Source organism: Dendrobates tinctorius, unplaced genomic scaffold (assembly GCF_039654945.1).
Source record: "Dendrobates tinctorius isolate UK_male_01 unplaced genomic scaffold, ASM3965494v1 ptg000345l, whole genome shotgun sequence".
Lineage (NCBI taxonomy): Eukaryota > Metazoa > Chordata > Amphibia > Anura > Dendrobatidae > Dendrobates > Dendrobates tinctorius.
In genome coordinates this window covers 163,339-178,757 of record NW_027362011.1, presented here as the reverse complement: position 1 = coordinate 178,757, position 15,419 = coordinate 163,339, and the positions used below count along the sequence as shown (strand labels likewise).

The 15,419-nt window shown below is 50.2% G+C and overlaps 1 long non-coding RNA gene and 1 pseudogene across 1 annotated transcript in view; both read right to left on the bottom strand.

Moving 5' to 3' along the window:
• The window catches only part of LOC141074975 (uncharacterized), a 29,749-nt pseudogene extending 15,353 nt beyond the window's left edge, over positions 1-14,396 (bottom strand).
• A 118-nt stretch (positions 14,397-14,514) lies between these two features.
• LOC141074969 (uncharacterized) overlaps positions 14,515-15,419 on the bottom strand; it is a 36,234-nt gene continuing 35,329 nt past the window's right edge. Inside the window, exon 3 of the long non-coding RNA XR_012227247.1 lies at positions 14,515-14,633. This is a non-coding gene — a long non-coding RNA (uncharacterized lncRNA). The remainder of the gene's footprint in view (positions 14,634-15,419) is intronic.

The window sequence follows — 15,419 nt, the reverse complement described above, 5'->3', positions numbered from 1 at the left end:
CCTCCAGACCGCGGCCGCAGCCCCGGCACAGCCTGCGGTTCCGCTCCCCTCCCCTCGGCTGGCTAAACCCCCGCGTTATAGTGGCGACCCCAAGATGTGTAGAGGGTTTTTAAATCAATGCCAGTTACATTTTGAGTTGCTGCCACATCAGTACCCCACTGACCGTGCCAAGGTGGCCTTCATTGTGTCCCACTTAGAAGGAGAGGCTCTAGCGTGGGTTAACCCCCTCTGGGAGAAAGACGATCCCGTGGTCACTCAACTCTCCTTTTTTCTAGACACCTTTCGTAAGGTGTTTGATGAACCCGGTCGCCTTGCCTCCGCTACCGAGGCACTATTCAATCTGCATCAGGGCACGCTTTCAGTAGGTCAGTACGCCATTTGGTTTCGCACCCTGTCCTCAGAGTTGGGTTGGAACAATGAGGCCTTGGTGGGAGCCTTTTGGCGGGGCCTTTCGGGGCGGATCAAGGACGAGCTGGCGGGGCGGGATACCCCCACCTCCTTGGAGGATTTAATCTCTTTGGCCACCCGCATCGACCTCCGCTTTCAAGAACGTTCCCGAGAGCTCGCTAGGGACAGGAGACCTCTCCGTGCTCCTCCGGCCGCTCGGAGTCCACCTCGAGCCCGCTCGACTCCAGCCTCCACGCTCCCGCTACCGGAACCCATGCAAGTGGATCGCCTCAAACCGGTGGAGGAGCGTCGGAGAGAGAGGGTCGAACAGGGGCTCTGTTTCTACTGTGGGAGTGCGTCCCACTTTCTTCGTGCCTGCCCCACTCGTCCGGGAAACGCCTCCGCCTAGGACAGGTAAGAGAGGTCTTCCTAGGTAATTTTGACTCCTCTCTACCCTTGACCCTATCTGTCCTTTTGCACCTGGATTCTAAACGTTTTTCAGAATGGGCCTATATAGATTCTGGGGCGGCCGGTAACTTCATCCAACTTGAGGCGGTTAGGAGACTTGGAATTCCTGTCAGATCCCTGGAGACCCCTCGGCAGATTGCTTCGGTCGACGGTCAACCCCTGCGGGAGTCCGTTACTCAGGTTACCGAAGAGGTGGAGCTTCAGGTCGGAGCCTTACACCGGGAGAAGATAGTATTCTATGTGCTACCTTCTTTGTCCCATGCCATCCTTCTGGGACTTCCCTGGCTAAGGACCCACGAGCCTATCCTGGATTGGCGCTCTGGTGACGTTCTGCGATGGGGTCGACTTTGTCAAGATAAGTGCTTACTCCCTGTACAGCCGCCGAAATTTCCACGTCCTATGTCGATGTCTACCGAATTACCCTCCGCCTACTGGGCCTTTTTGGATGTCTTCGACAAGAAGGAAGCAGAGGTCCTGCCTCCGCATCGTCCATATGACTGCCCCATCGATCTGCTCCCCGGTTCTACGCCGCCTCGTGGTCGCATCTACCCGCTGTCTCCCTCCGAGACCCAGGCCATGTCCGAATACGTTCAGGAAAACTTGGCCAAAGGCTTTATTCGTAAGTCTTCCTCTCCTGCAGGCGCTGGGTTCTTTTTTGTCAAGAAGAAGGACGGGTCCCTGCGTCCCTGTATTGATTATAGAGGGCTCAACGTTATCACCATCAAGAATAAATATCCTCTGCCCCTCATCCCGGAGTTATTTGACCGTCTACGGGGTGCACGGATCTTCACTAAATTGGATCTTCGAGGGGCCTACAATCTGGTCCGGATCCGCTCCGGTGACGAATGGAAGACCGCCTTCAACACTCGTGACGGCCATTATGAATACCTCGTCATGCCCTTCGGCCTATGCAATGCCCCCGCAGTGTTCCAAGAATTTGTCAATGATATTTTCCGAGATCTTCTTTACTCCTGCGTGGTGGTTTACTTGGACGACATTCTGGTGTTTTCTCCTGATTTGTCCACACATCGAAAAGACGTGCGTCAAGTTTTACTTCGGTTGAGAACACATCGTCTCTACGCCAAGCTGGAAAAATGCGCCTTCGAACAGTCGTCTCTGCCGTTCTTGGGTTATATCATTTCCGATTCTGGCTTGCGCATGGATCCGGGAAAAGTGTCTGCGGTACTCAACTGGCCGCGTCCTCAGGGAATTAAGGCTATCCAACGGTTCCTGGGTTTCGCCAACTATTACCGGCAGTTTATTCCGCACTTTTCCTCTCTGACTGCTCCCATCTCTGCTCTGATCCGAAAGGGAGCCGATCCTCACCACTGGCCTCCTGAGGCCGAGAACGCCTTCCGAACCTTGAGGCAAGCCTTTGCCACAGCCCCGGTGCTACATCGTCCAGAGGCGAACAAACCATTCACCCTAGAGGTAGACGCTTCTGCCACCGGAGCCGGTGCGGTTCTCTCCCAGAGATCTCCTTCCGGTCGCTTGGTGTCCTGCGGCTTCTTCTCCAAGAATTTCTCCCCTGCGGAGAGAAACTATACCATCGGGGACAGAGAGCTGCTTGCCATTAAGTTAGCCTTGGAAGAGTGGCGGCATCTTCTTGAAGGAGCAGTACACCCACTCCACATCTTCACCGACCACAAGAATCTAGCCTACATTCAATCAGCACAAAGGCTTAATCCCCGGCAGGCCTGATGGTCATTATTCTTTAACCGGTTCGACTTTGAGCTCCATTTCCGTCCGGGTGAAAAGAATCTCAAAGCGGATGCCCTGTCTCGATCCTTTCTGGTCACCGACAATGAGGAGGAGCTTTCACACATTGTGGAGCCAAGCAAGCTCATCGTAGTCGCGCCTGTTAACCTGACTTCCGTGCCCCCCGGCAAGACTTTTGTCCAAGATGATGACAGGAGGCGAGTTCTACATTGGGGTCATGCTACCAAGTTAGCGGGTCATGCCGGCCTCAAGAAGACATTCTCCCTCATCTCTCGTTTTTATTGGTGGCCTTCTTTGTCTCAAGATGTCCGAAGTTTCATCCTCTCCTGCCCATCGTGTGCCAAGAACAAGGTCCCACGTCAGCCACCCTCCGGTTTTCTGCATCCACTTCCGGTTCCCTCGGCTCCGTGGCAGCATATCGCGATGGATTTTATTACGGATCTACCGCGTTCCTCAGGTCACACGGTCATTCTGGTGGTCGTGGACCGCTTCTCCAAGATGGCCCACTTCATCCCTCTGCCCGGTCTTCCTTCCGCTCCTGACCTGGCGAGAATTTTTATATCTCATGTCTTCCGGATTCATGGCTTCCCCAAGTACATTGTCTCGGACAGAGGGGTTCAGTTTACCTCGCGTTTCTGGAGGGCTCTATGTAAGCTGATGGAGGTAACGTTGGACTTTTCCTCCGCTTATCACCCTCAGTCCAACGGTCAAGCGGAACGCACGAACCAGATCCTCGTAGCATACCTCCGACATTTTTCCAACGGCCATCAAGACAATTGGTCCAACTTGCTTCCTTGGGCCGAATTCGCTTTCAACAACCATACCAGCGAATCCTCCGCCAAGTCGCCTTTCTTTACGGTCTACGGTCAACATCCTGGTATACCTCTGCCGGTACTCCCGACCTCGGGTGTGCCGGTGGCCGATCTTCTGACCAAGGAGTTCTCCAGGGTCTGGCAGGAGACCAAAACCGCACTTAAGCGAGCACGAGACGGGTTCAAGAAGCACGCCGATAAGAAACGCCTAGATTCTCCGCTGTACCACCCTGGGGATAAAGTTTGGCTATCCTCAAAATTTGTTCGTCTCAAAATTCCCTCCTACAAACTGGGTCCCCGCTACATCGGTCCCTTTGAGGTTCTAGCCCGTATCAATGACGTTGCCTACAAGCTAAAACTCCCCGCTTCACTGCGGATTCCTAATTCGTTTCACGTTTCCCTCCTAAAACCGGTCATACTCAACCAGTTTCATGCTTCTACTGGCAGCGCTCCCGCGCCCGTTTCCGCACAGGATGTCTTTGAGGTTAAGGAAATTCTTGCTATGAAACGATCTAGAGGTACAACTTTCTTTTTAATTGACTGGAAAGGTTTTGGCCCTGAGGAGAGATCCTGGGAACCCCGGGAGAACATTCAGGCTCCCCAAATTTTAGCTAAGTTTCTTTCCGGCCGTGGGAAGAGGGGGCGTAAAAGGGGGGGTACTGTCACGCTCACCGCCGGCTCTACGCTCGCCGCTCCCGCCGCGTCCTCGGCTCCTGCTGCCGCCTCTCCCCGCGCTGGGTGCGCCGGCCGCCTCCGGCGTGCTCCCGTGGCGGGCGTGCGCTCACCTGCACGCCTGTCCTCCACCCCGCGCTCTGTCCCAGCATTCGGCCCGGGGCGCATGCGCACCCTGCGCTCCAGGTCCCACTACAGGCCTAGCCAGGCCTTCTCCCCGCCCTCCTGACCCTGCTGACCTGACCCGGAAACTCCTGCCTCTATAAGAGGCAGCCTCTTCCTCCAGCTCACCGCCTGATCGTCACTTCCTCTCTCTGTGACTCTGGCTCCAGCCTGCCTGCCTTTTTCCCTGCTGCTCTTACCCTTTCCTCGTCCTCCCTGTCTAACCGTTCCTTGTGTTCCTCCCAGTGCCCGCCATCTCGTCTCCGTGTTCAGCCTGTGCCCTGCGTCTGACCCGTGTCTTGCCGTTCCAGCCTTGCCTGCCTGTATCCTTCAGCCTCCGTTCCTGGCCTCCAGTCCTGCCGGTTCCAGTCCAGCTCATCCTTCCGCCTGCCCGCTGCACCCTCTACTGTGCACCTCCGTCCTCGGGTACCAGCTGCCGTGGTGAGTAGTTTCCCCTGGGCCTGTCCCAAACGCTCCCTGTATAGGGGGTGGTCCACCTGGTCCGCTCGCCCAGGGGAGGTTCGCTTGCCGCGGTCCAGTGGGTTCACCCTTGGGAATCCTTACATGACCAAAATGATGCAGGAGACTACGGCTCCATGGCCAGAGCTCCTACCCATTGTACTCTACCATATCCGTACTACCCCTATTACAAAATATGGCCTGTCCCCATATGAGATATTGTTTGGTACCAGGCCCCCAGTTGCGAATTTCCAGCCTCAGCAGTTATCAGAAGAAACTGACCATGCTGTTCAATATGTTATTCAGCTTAGTAAAAATATTGCTAACACCTATGTTCTAGTTTTCTTTTCCAGATTCAGCAGAAACCGACACCTGTTATAACCTGAAGCCTGGTGATTTGGTAGTCGTGAAGAGGCATGTCAGAAAGCACGGACTAGAACCCTTGTATGACGGTCCCTATCAAGTCCTCCTCATCACCCAACAAGCCAATAGCAAATAAAGGGGGCATAATGTTTTGGTCTTCCGCATTTTTCATATTATTATTGGTAGAAGTTAAAAGTTAAAGTTAGAAGATATTCAATGACTCAGAGATCAATACGATAAAGACAATGATCGTACTAAGGACAGTTGGTGGTCAGACACCTTCTCATTTCTCAATCCAGCCATTTGGTTTAAGGGAATTGGGGGCTGGATAGCTGGGATCTTACAGAGCTTGTTACACATTGCTGCCTGTATCCTTGTTGTATATGTGATACTAAAACTTGTTCTTTGGTGTATTTCTGTATGTATTAGGAAAGTCTGCTCTAAGACAGCTAATGATGATACCAAAGATATCATTGCCCCTGCTCTTCTCTGCACCGATCTTAAAATGCTATTTGATGAAGATGTTGAAGCCAAGCACATGGCTACCTACAAAAGATCTTCACCAACGTCATCAAAAATTGTTATTCGTAAATTGTAGCACAGGGGGATGGGTGCACCGCGACAGCCATGACTGGTAACACGGCATCAGTCATGTGAAGACCAGTACCCCTCAAGCTGTTAGCTTGGGATAGCACCTCTGATGCTGCATATGTGTTAACAAAATTTATCTAGGGGGGAATTGTGAAGTACAGTATTCAGATGTACGGGACATCTTGTTCTCCGGGATCCATTCTTGTGCTTGCGACGTCATTTTGTTGTTTACGAGTTAAATTTTGTAACTTAACTAGGTGAAAGTTCGCAGCTGTTATGAAACTAGAGTGTTCCAGCTTGTACAAGATATGAGATATGAGATGAGACCCTAAAAGAATGTGCTATTGTTCTATTCTCTACGTCACGTAACTAGGGACATATTCCGATTTTCTTGCAATACTATTGGCTTATAAAGTGAATGTATTACGACGATGTTATTGGTAGCCGAGTACTTTGCATAATTAAGCAAAAGATTATAAAAGAAGTGACTAAAATAAAGGGGCTTAGTGATCTGCCTCGATCCTCCCGTCCCGGTACCCCCGTCTCCGTGTGGTCATTCCCAGTTGCTAGCAACGCCCTGTGAACTAATTTAGAAATCACTGGATCAACCGTGAAGGGTTAATTTAGCCCTACCTCAACACTAGTATGCATGGCACCTCACCGCTATCCTGGTATGCATGGCCCCATCATCCCTATCCTGGAAAGCATGACCCCAACCTTATCCTGGTATGCATGGTCCTATCCAAATCATGGTATGCACGGACCCCATCTCGTCCTGGTATTCAGTGACTTATTTCGTCCTGGTATGTAGGGCCCCATCCTCATAAGAAGCCCCCACCCCCATTCCTATCCTGGTGTGCATGGCCCATCACAAAACATTAAAAAAACCCAAACCATTACACTTACCTCTGGTGCCAGCAACTGCTATTTGCTTGTAAGAAGCGCTGAGAACAGTGAATATTCATGAATATTCATTTCTCTTAAGTAGCGACACATGTGACCGCCGGTAGCAGCAGGAAGCCGGTGGCTGACACTGCGCACTACTGAAGAGCAATGAATGCTCACTGCCCTTTGCGTGCACAGTCCTGGCAGCTGTGCTCTGCTTGTGAGCAGCGCGTGACGTCCCTGCCATGCGCTGCTTACAAGCATATAGCATTTGCTTGCACCGGAGCAGGACGCTGCGAGGGAGCGTGGGGTAAGTGTAATGGTTTGTTTTTTAATGTTTTCTGATGGGGCCATGCATACCAGGATAGGAATGGGGGTGGGGGCCAATTATAAGGATGGGGCCCTGCATACCAGGACCGGGGTTGGGGGCTAATCATATCAAGATACCATTATTAAAGAGAAATGAATATTCATTGCCCTCCAAGCCCATGGGCGTGGAATGCAGTGAATATTAATTTCTCTTTAGCAGCAGGAACAGGAGTTAGCCGCAGCCACCGGCTCCAGCCTCCTGTGACCCGCTGCTCCGCCGATGCCATTCCCCCACCTCCACACCAAAGCCAGAGCAGGTACATCCGGACTATAAGACGCACCCTCCATTTTCCTCCACATTTTTGAAGTATAAAATTGCGTGTGACGGGGTATACGACAGAGCGAGAAGGGACAACAGGCCGAGGGACGATCCAACGAGATTTATTAAGGCAGGAAGCATACAACATCAAATATCCATAATGTCCTTAGAGTCCATGAGAAGTCCACAATAAGTCTGCACAATGGAAACAAATCCGGGCACCTCACGATAGTCATTGTGCCGGATACGATAACAATAATCCTTGCAATAGTCCACAGGATTCCACACAATCCCACGGACATCACGAGCTGGCCTCAACTCAGTTCGTGACTCCTTCCACGTCCGCACTCAAATCACAACTGAACTTAAAACAAGAATGTATTGTCAGAGCTCCTGAGATCAGCCCATCTGAAGGGGGTAGGGGTCACACCTACTATTCAATGGTTTGGTCCATCAGAAAATTCTAGAAATGTAAGGGCTCCACTTAACCTACAATACACATCCTGTAGACTATCTTCTGCTTAGGAAAACAATAGCCAAAGTTCCACTAGCTGTTAACACAAGCCTAAATTAGATTATGGTCCAGGTTCATCACAAGACATTGCAAAGTATTGGGGGAAGGAGACATGGTTAATTTACAGTAAATACAACCAGAGAAAAGTTAAATGACATATTATACAAAATACAGGACAAGGCAAAACTACAAATCATGACAATCCCTTCCCCTCCCAATTTGTGTACGTACTAGGGACCTCTACAGGTCACTGGTTAAGTACACACAGCCATGGCTGACCAGACTCAGGGCTCCTCCTGCCTGGACAGTCCATCTGCATTCTGGTGTTGGCTGCCTCTTCTATACTGTATGGTAAAGTTATAGGGCTGCAGAGCCAGGCTCCATCGTAGTATGCGTCCATTGTTCCCAGAGACTCGGTTCAGTCAGGTGAGGGGATTGTGATCAGTAATGACAGTGAATTCTCGTCCATACAGATACGGCCTTAGTTTCCTAAGGGCCCACACTACAGCCAGATATTCTTTTTCAACAGTTGCATAGGCCACTTCTCGGTCCAGCAGTTTCCTGCTAAGGTAGGCGATGGGGTGTTCGTCCCCAGCTGCATTCACCTGGCTGAGGACAGCTCCCAGTCCATAAGCAGAGGCGTCCGTCTGCACAATGAATCTCCGCTTGTAATCTGGAGCAGCCAGAACAGGGTCGCAGACCAGGGCGTCTTTCAGCCAGTTAAAAGCCTCATCACAGGCTGGAGTCCAGATCACCAGCCGGGGCATCGTTTTCTTGGTCAGGTCGCTAAGAGGCTTGGCCACAGTGCTGAAATGAGACACAAATTTTCGGTAATAACTGGCAGCGCCCAAAAAAGCCATAACTTGTTTCTTAGTTTGGGGTACAGGCCAGTCTCTAATAGCCTGGATTTTGGCAGGTTCAGGATGGAGCTTCCCTCCTCCTACTCTATGCCCTAGGTACTGGACTTCACCCATCCCCAATTGGCATTTATCGGGTCGAATGGTTAGGCCGGCTGCAAGAATCAGGTCAAGAATAATAGTTACTTGATTCAGATGTTCCTCCCACGTCTGGCTGAAGATGGCGATATCATCCAAGTAGGCACAAGCAAAGTCACCACATCCCCGGAGGATCTGGTCCACCATTCTCTGAAAGGTTGCCAGGGCATTCTTCATTCCAAAAGGCATGCTTAGAAATTCATACAGACCAAAGGGGGTTATAAAAGCGGACCGTTCTCTCCCTTCCTCCGTGAGAGGGATTTGCCAGTATCCCTTGCTGAGATCCAAGGTAGTGACATATCGGGACCCAGCCAGTCGGTCTAGAAGTTCGTCAATATGGGGCATTGGGTAAGGATCGCTGACGGTATGGTCGTTTAGTCGTCGATAGTCAACACAAAATCGAGTACTCCCATCCTTCTTGGGTACTAACACCACAGGAGAGGCCCAAGGGCTATGGGAGGCCTGGATTACCCCAAGCTGTAACATCTCCTCCAGTTCGTGCTGCATAGTGTTTCGAACAGATTCAGGTACCCGGTAAGGAGCCTGTTGTATGGGACGGATACCCTGAGTGTCCACATGATGTTGGGTGACGGTGGTTCGACCGGGTTGGGATGAGAAAGCAGCCCGTCTCTGTTGAAGCACTCCCAGTATCTGGTTTTTCTGCAAGGAATCCAGGTGATCTCCCAGAGGAACCTGTTCCACAGTGGATAAGGCTCTCGCTGCTTCCACGAGATCAGGTAGGGAGTCTTCATCCTCTTGACCGTCCTCTGAAGCTAGCCGACAGCTTGCTATCATTGGAAGGTTCCGGTCATGGTACTCCTTAATCATATTCACATGGACAGTCCTTTGTCTTAGCCCCTGATCATCTAAGGCAAGAAGATAATTGGTATCATTTAGTTTTCTGAGAACCCGGAAGGGACCCTCCCATGTTGTCTGCAGTTTATTCTGCCAATGGGAACAATCATTAAGACCTGTTGTCCTTCTACAAACTCCCGATAGCGTGCTTTACGGTCATACCATGTCTTCTGTCTGGTTTGAGCCATACGCACATGACTCTGGGCTAAACTAGCGAGTTGAGCCAGGGTTTCTCGCAGCTTTAGGACATAAGGGACAACAGGGGCTCCTGTATCTTCAACTTGTCCCTCCCAATATTCTTTTACCAGGGTTAAGGGTCCTCGGACCTTTCTTCCATAGAGTAGTTCAAAGGGGGAAAACCCGGTGGACTCCTGGGGAACTTCCTGATAGGAAAACAAAAGATGGGGTAGGTACCTCTCCCAGTCTGAATCTCTGTCAGTGAAGGCCCTCAGCATATTCTTCAGAGTGCCATTGAATCGTTCACAAAGTCCATTTGTTTGGGGATGATACGGGGTCGTTCGGATCGTTCGTACTCCGCAGGTGCGCCACAGACACTGGACCAGCTCGGACATGAACTGGGAGCCTTGGTCTGACAAGATCTCACTGGGGAATCCTACTCTGGTGAAAATGGTAACCAGGGCCTCGGCCACCTTGGCTGCAGAAATACTCGACAAGGCTACAGCATCTGGATATCGGGTGGCATAGTCCACAACAGTGAGGATGTACTGCTTTCCAGATTTACTTGGTGTAGCCAGAGGTCCAATGATATCGACAGCCACTCTTTGAAAGGGTTCTTCTATTATCGGGAGTGGTTGCAGGGGTGCCTTTGGGTGATCTCTGGGTCGCCCTCTACGCTGACATATGTCGCAAGTTCGGCAGAAATGCGCTACGGCTTGGGAAATCCCAGGCCAATAGAAAAATTGAGTCAATCGTTTCTCAGTGCGGGTTTTGCCTTGATGGCCAGCAGTAGGAATGTCATGAGCAAGGTGTAATAGGGGAATTCTGTATTTCTGAGGAACAATCAGCTGTTTGCTATAAGTCCAGGGCTTATCTAGGAAGTCAGCATTGGTAACCCGATACAGAAGTCCATTTTCTCTGATAATTCTTTCCCCGTTCTCCCCCAACTGCCCTATCTCAGCTCGAGCTCTAAAACTAGCTAGGGTGGGGTCAGTATCTACCTCTTGTCTAAACTGAACTTTATCCCAAGTAACACTCACATTGTCTCCACAAGAAGAATCACTCACTGGCTGTGACGGCAGTTCTGTTGGCCTCATTTCCATGGATGGGTTGTACGCGTCCACATTTGCTGCTCTCTTGGCTTGACTTCTGGTAACCGCACCGACAAAGTGGCAATGAAGATCAGAAGAACAGGTGGCTGGGGCTCGCACCCCATAGACTCCGGGTAGGGGAGCCAGGATATCAGAGTCACTTGGCAAGTCATCAGGGACTGAATCCAGCTCTTCTCCTGGTGAGGGTGTCTGTAGATAATGAACAGGCAAAGGCGGTCTGTAGCTGTCCTGCCTCCGAACACCGGGACATTGGAATTGCAGATGCCCAGGCTGCCCACATCTATAACATCTGCGCTCTGGGATTCTTCCTCCACATCGTAGTCCCGAAGGTGGAGCAGGAGTAATGTGAGGCACAGTCACACGAAGGTCACCATGAGTTGATGGTCTAGTGGGATGGTGAATATTGGAGGCCGAAGGACCAGGGGCGGCCAGCGTTGGGGGGCTGGTAGTTTTTTTCTCACTGAGTAGTAGTTTTTCCACTGAGGCTTGATGGTGAGAGCCTCATCAGCTAGAGCTGCAGCTTCCTCCACAGTGGCTGGTCTCCTTTCACGCACTCATTCCCGGATCTCAGCGGGGCACTTGAAGTAAAACTGCTCTTTTAGGATGACTTGGAAGAAGGTCTCCCAAGTTAAGGCCTCCTCTCCCTCCAGCCAGCGATGACATATTTGTTTGAGTCTGTGGGCATACATCTTGAAGGACACTTCCTCATCACAGGCTAAAGTACGGAACTGGGTCCTGTAAGTGTCTGGGGTCACAGCATAATGTTCTAGAATAGTCTGTTTAATCTCTGCATACTCAGTTCCACCGAGGGTTCATAGCTCTATAGGCTGCTGCAACTCCACCCCCTAAGAGCCCCACCAGATGTCGGACTCGCTCACTTTCCGGGACTTCCATTAATCGACACTGATGCTCAAAGTCTTGGAAGAAGCCCTCAATGTCACCTGAAGCCTCATTAAACAGCTTGAAGTCTTTTCGGGACACTCTGGGGAGTTCCCTCATGGTGGGTGCTGGGGTTACAGTCTGTCTGGAGCTTCTAGCTGCTTCCACAGCGAGCTGCCTCTCCAGCAATGCCCTCTCTTGAGCTCTATGAATGGCCTCCCTCTTATCTTCTATGGTAGCCTCTTCTCCCAGCAATGCCAACTCCTCCTCGTACCACACAACCCACTGACTTTTTTGGGTATTTACCTCCGGCTGTAGTCTTTCCTCCGTTTGCTGTGGGGATCCCTTCTCAGCGTCATCTTGCAGGCGAACTCCTTCCAAAGCCTCAATCAGCTGCTCCTTGGAGAGTCCCTTGTAGCTGACTCCCAGTTCACGGGCCTTTGTTTGTAGGTTCACCGCAGTCCAGTTCTTGTACTCTGCGGTGCTGGTTCCAGATGTTGATGGGCCGTTGTCCTCCATTCCTTCTGCTCTGATCCCAGCGCTGCCAACCAGTTTGTGACGGGGTATACGACAGAGCGAGGAGGGACAACAGGCCGAGGGACGATCCAACGAGATTTATTAAGGCAGGGAGCATACAACATCAAATATCCATAATGTCCTTAGAGTCCATGAGAAGTCCACAATAAGTCCGCACAATGGAAACAAATCCGGGCACCTCACGATAGTCCTTGTGCCGGATACGATAACAATAATCCTTGCAATAGTCCACAGGATTCCACACAATCCCACGGACGTCACGCGCTGGCCTCAACTCAGTTCGTGACTCCTTCCACGTCCGCACTCAAATCACAACTGAACTTAAAACAAGAATGTATTGTCAGGGCTCCTGGGATCAGCCCATCTGAAGGGGAGTAGGGGGTCACACCTACTATTCAATGGTTTGGTCCATCAGAAGATTCTAGAAACGTAAGGGCTCCACTTAGTCTACAGGATGTGTATTGTAGGTTATCTTCTGCTTAGGAAAACAATAGCCAAAGTCCCACTAGCTGTTGACACAACCCTAAATTAGATTATGGTCCAGGTTCATCACAAGACATTGCAAAGTATTGGGGGAAGGAGACATGGTTAATTTACAGCAAATACAACCAGAGAAAAGTTAAATGACATATTATACAAAATACAGGACAGGGCAAAACTACAAATCATGACAGTGCGTCTTATAGTCCAAAAAATACGGTAGTTTTAATACAAATTGGAAAGTCTGGATAAAGGGAAACTCTGCTGTTATTGCACAGAAATTCACACTTGGCCTCACTGCACATATAAAGTTGTCACTCATAAAAGCAAAGTTTGCCCAGAAAGACTGGACCTGGTCTTTTAGGGACCATGAGACATTCAGCAGCACAGAAGGGAGAGAAGATTTATCCGATAAGACCTCAGGGATCTAGGAAGCCAACAGCATCATTACCCTCCGCTTTCGCTTACAGGCCCAGCATAAGATTTTTCTTCAAGTGATTTTTTAACCTGTCAGCACATTCTACGTACGCTGTCATTTGGCTTTATAGTTACAGATCTGGGCAGGTAACGGTCAGCGTCTCCTAATCCCAGGGGGTAGGTGGATCTACCAGGTTGTAAGTTCTATAGAAAAGGGACTTGAATGCCCAAAATCATTGAACAGTTTTGGGTGGAGGAGAATGTTGTGGTCTAGAGGCAAAATGGTGATCATGGTAATACGTCCGGACTACACCACCAATAAAGCAGCCACAGCCGGTGACTGAGAGGAATCTGTGACTTCTCTGCATTCAGTGGTTACTACTCACCTGGGTAGTCATATGTGGGAATCTCCTCTTTACACCGCTCATCACCCCTTACATATGTCTCTGTAGTATTAATATGGGTCAGATCTTCACCCTGAAACAAATATTGTAAAAGTCACCGACAGATGGAGAAGTCCCATCTATGATCAGCTCTAATCCTGCCATCTCCACCGTTCTCATTACACAAGTATAAAACATATAATACTGGTGGATAAAACAAGACTGAGCACAAGACCTTCACAGCCGTCTACACATCACAGGGGAGATCTCCTGACACCTTCTCTCCATCTACCTGATGATCCTGAGGAGCACTGGGATCTTCTTGGTTACAGTCCTGTGGAAGAAGAGGACGGGGACATCTCCCTGGTGTTGTCCTCTTACTGGATAGATCTGGAGGAAACACATACAGGGACTGAATTCATTCTCTACATACAGATAATTATAGGCCGTGTGTATTTAGTCCTGTCTATTACCTGGAGATGTGAGGGGCTGGGGAACCTCCATTATGACGTTCTTGTACAGATCGCTGTGTCCTTCTAAATACTCCCACTCTTCCATGGAGAAATAGACAGCGACATCCTGACATCTTATAGGAACCTGACACATACAATGATACCGTCATCCCCCGATCCCTTCATAGTGTTACTGTATAATGTCCCAGCATTCCCAGCAGTGTCACCTCTCCAGTCAGCAGCTCAATCATCTTGTAGATGAGGTCTAGGATCTTCTGGTCATTGATGTCCTCATGGATCAGGGGGTGAGGTGGAGGCCCCGTGATTGGGCTCAGGGGTCTTCCACATCCCTCAGACACAGGGTCCTGACAGCGATCACTAGAGGTCTTCTTCACCACTGTGTAATCCTGGTTATGGAGAGACACATTAATAAATCTCACTACAGACATTTCCAGAGTCCTCACCTCTCCAGTTCTGTCCATCTGTTATTCCCATAGATAAGAATGATGTAATGTGACGTCATCAGAATCTCTCACCTCTCCAGTGAGACGGAAGAGGATCTCTAGGGTGAGGTGTAATATCCTCTCCGCCATCTTGTCTCTGTCCATATCCATCCTTGATGGGTAAATCAGGAATATTTTCTTTTGTAGAAGATCTTCACTGAGAGGATCCGATATTGTAGAGACCTGAATGAGAAGAAGATGATCTGATGTAACACTGTGCTTGGGACCGGGCCCACCTGGAGCTACTGTCAGGGCTGGCGTTTGTACTGCACATGTATCAGAGTGCAGGGAGTGAGTCATGTGACCGCTCTTCTGCAGTTTGTGGAGGAGAGGGGGAAGGACGGTCACCCACCCAATCCAGGATGAGCGCGCTCTCCTTCAAAGCTCCCTGCTGCAGAGAAGTCATCAGCCCCAAAAGCCTGGACGCAGCAGGGTTTGCTCTGCCTATGACTGTGAGCTGAGCTCACTGTCTGCACTCGTCTGCCTGGAAGGAGCCTGACAGCCAAGGAGGCTAGGAGCAGCACCGAGGACCAGGGACACACTGGACACAGCATGAGGACTGATGAGTATCTTGGCACATGTTATTTACTATTTGATATGTCTAATCTGTTGGTCAAATGTATACATACAGATATATAAAGCAATGAAGGTTCTTAAATTGGTTGTCCACTATGGGGATGCATTACATTATAGAGGCTGCCTATGGGGATGCATTATACTATAGAGGCTGCCTATGGGGATGCATTATACTATATAGTCTTCCTATGGGGGTGCATTACATTATAGAGGCTGCCTATGGGGATGCATTATACTATAGAGACTGCCTATGGGGATGCATTACGCTATAGAGGCTGCCTATGGGGATGCATTACACTATAGAGGCTGCCTATGGGGAATCATTACACTATAGAGGCTGCCTATGGGGAAGCATTACACTATAGAGGCTGCCTATGGGGGTGCATTACACTA